This window comes from Rutidosis leptorrhynchoides, chromosome 6 (genome assembly GCF_046630445.1).
Source record: "Rutidosis leptorrhynchoides isolate AG116_Rl617_1_P2 chromosome 6, CSIRO_AGI_Rlap_v1, whole genome shotgun sequence".
Classification (NCBI taxonomy): domain Eukaryota; kingdom Viridiplantae; phylum Streptophyta; class Magnoliopsida; order Asterales; family Asteraceae; genus Rutidosis; species Rutidosis leptorrhynchoides.
Genome location: NC_092338.1, coordinates 48,409,877 through 48,413,669, shown reverse-complemented (window position 1 = coordinate 48,413,669; position 3,793 = coordinate 48,409,877).

Genomic DNA, 3,793 nt, shown 5'->3' with positions numbered 1-3,793 from the left:
TCTTCAAAGAAAGATGGCAATATATTTTGGATATAAAACATCTTCAATCATAAGATATATATTGAACCCATGATGGGTGATATTTTTACAGCACGTTTTTGCTGATTGTCATTTTAATAAAACATTGTTCCCTAGATTAGGGGGAGAAATAAAAAAAAAAATGATGCTTCATGATGTGAACATCAATTAAGGTATATTGAACTCGCACAAAAGAATGTGAAACGAAAGTTCAAAAATAATGCATATGCAAGAACTTGCAAATTAATTACTTTATGCACTTACAGATATAAAAAAAGGTGACTAAATCATATATACCAGCGATAAATGCTCCAGCTCGAATTGAAATTCCAAAAGTTGGCAATAATGTCACTATTGAGTCTTTGCCACGCATCAAACGTGGAAGATCAATTGGTTCCGAAGATAAAAAATCCTCGAAAAAGAAAATCAGCTGATAATGAGGTAAAAGAAAGTGTTCAAGAAGAACCACAAATCAATATTCCTTCTGCAGAGGATATTGATAAATGAAAATACTAAAATTGCGATAAATTATGCAATATTATGGAACCAAAATGAAATTAAAATCTCTATGAGATATTTTCATATAATGTTACAATGACTTCATGAATAAAGATGATGATCTGGAACTAAAATCTATCATTGAATATACAAAATGGACATGATTGAGCTCAATGGAAAGGAGCAATACGAGCTGAATTAGAATCGCTCGATAAAAGAAAAGTTTTCGGATCAATCGTTATCACTTTTAAAGATGTGAAACGTATGGGATACAAATGAATTTTTATCCGAAAAGAAATGTGCAAATGAAGTTACAAGGCAAAACTAGACTTGTAACTCAATATTTCCCACAAAGACCAGAAATGAATTAGGAGGAAAACTTATCCTCCTGTAATGGATACAATTACTTATTAGATACTTAATAAACCTGGTAGTTATTTAAATGCATCTCATGAATGTTGTTACTACTTATCTGTATGGATCACTTAATAGTGATATATATGAATATACCTAAAGGGTTAAGGTATCATAAGCATCTAATGTAAAACCCAAGGGAATATATTCCATTAAATCACAAAGATTTCTAAATGGGTTTATACAAACGGGACGTATGTGGCATAACCGATTAAATGACTACTTGATAAAAAAAATGGGTATACTTATAAACTTATTTTGCACGTATGTTTTATAAAAACAATGTTCGGATATCTGATCGTAGTTGTTTATGTCAATGTTCTTAACATCATATGAACAGATAAAGAAATCTATGAAATTATTCAACTTCTAAAGAATTATTTTGAAATAAAAAATCTTGAAAAAACCAAGTATTACCTTGGATTGCAAATTGAGCATATGCCTAATGGTCTACTTGTACATCAAACAACTTATACTGAAAAGATTTTAAAACATTTTTTAAAGATAAAACCAATTGGTTGTTAGATCACTCAATATTGACACTGATCCATTTCATCCCCAAGAAGATCATGAAGATATTAACGGATCAGAAGTTCCATATATTAGTGCAATTGGGACTGTTATGTATCTTACAAATTGTACAAGACCTGACATTTCTTTTGCAGTTAATTTGTTGACAAGGTTCAACTCAGCCCTTACAAAAAGACATTGGAATGGGACAAACACATATTTTGATACCCTTGAGAAACTGCTGATTTAAAATTATTTTATTCTAACGTTTCAAAACAAGATTTGGTTGATTATGTATATGCAGGTCATTCATCAAATCCTCATAAAGATAAATCTCAAACTCGATATGTACTCCTAAATGGAGGTACCACAAAATCATGGCGTTCTTAAAACAAACACTTGTTGCAACATCATCAAATCATGGCGAAGTGATTGCATTATATGAAACTACTCGAAAATGTGTTTGGTTGAGATCAATGACACAAATCATTATTGATTCTTGTGGACTAGAACGCTATAAAAGACTAAAAACTATCTTCACCAACAACTATATATGAAGATAATGCAGCTTGCATAATACAATGAAAGAAGAGTATCAAAAGTGACTGAACAAAATATAAATACTGACGAGGCGCCAAAGCCATAGACGGTCTTAACGGTCATAAGTTTGATGGAAAAGAATGGTATGTTGGTAAGGCTCAGAAAAGACTACAAGGGAATAGGAATTGAAACAAGGGTTTGAGCAAACCATGGAGGAGACTGTAGACAAATCACAGGGGCTAAACTTATACATAAAAGATTTAGATGATACAGTTTCAGATGAAAACCTCAGATTCTTCTTATATACTCAAGATCTCGTAAAAGACAACCAGATTAAAATGAGATACGTTCAATCAACAACTCTGCTGATCTTTATACCAAAGCACTTCCAACCGCTATTTTCAGAACACACGTTCACAATATTGGCATGAGGCAAGTTCAAAAGATGTGACGACTCAGCAATGTCTACTTGAGGGGGAGTCAACTCTATGCTGCACTCTTTTTCCCTTAGCTAAAGTTTTATCCCAATGGGTTTTCTTTAGCAAGGTTTTTAACGAGGCAGTACTAGTTATTCTCTAATAAAATTGTCATCCAAGGGGGAGTGTTATAAAATATCTAGATTGGATGTTAATTTTATTATTATTATATTCATTGCATAGTATATTTTTTTGTGTATAAATATGTGTGTTATGAGTTCATAATTTATATACTTTAAAAACATATATAAAACACATACTTCTCTCATATTCTCTCTCTATATACTTATTAGTCTATAATCAAGAACTAGGCCATTAAAGGTAGTTATAAGCCTACTGAATTATAACAATTCTCTCGATTTAAGAATAAAAGAATTAAATCTATATTATGCTTGTATTGTGTTACATCATACAGAGTATTACATTAAAGAAAGTAAATCTTGCATATTATAGCGATGGAGTTGGAGTTTGGACACTATAAAACCATATGTAACCATCCATGTGATGCTTGAAATAGTTTATGAATTTTTAGTTTCTATCTACGACGTAACAGTGTTATTTTATGACCCTGTTTAACTATAAAGTCAGATTTCAATATCAAACTAGTTAAAGACCCGCGATTTCGCGACGTTTTTGAAGAGTGAAATCATTTATTAATATCATATTATATTATATTTGTTATTTTGCTTTGAATTTGGTTATCCAAAAATCTAACAATAGAAGATGATCAATATGAAGTTGATGTTTTCATAAGAATACTATTTGTAACATAGTTATATTGGCATTTTTTTAAATATACAGAAGAATAAGATTATACAAACATAAGATCATACATTTTAGTTGTTTAGTTGCAACTCGTGTTTAATGGTAAGACCTGTAGCATATAAAAATTACCATCATTCATCGATTGGCATATCATAAAGTTCGATTACATGACAAACTATTCAATGGTTACTAAGCCACCATAAATTTCATCTTAAAATGTTTAATAATTACATGCCTAAGCATCAAAATAGAAAGATATTAAATGCATAGATACATCATTCAACATATTCATCAACACTTCTGCACAAACTGACAGTAAACCTGCTGAATCAAGAGACTTTGATACCGAAACAAACTGTTACACCGGGTGAGTTCCATCTAAGACCATGATGAACCTGCGTTTGTCAGGTAGGAATGCAATCAAACACTTGTCGTTTGGAACATACCTATTTACAGTTAAGAACTTTAGCCACCCTTTAGAAACATATTTTTTCTTTGATCTTTTTCCTTGCTTCAAACCCCCTATATATGAGTTTTGTTGTTCAGATCGAGACACTCATAGTCACAATTAC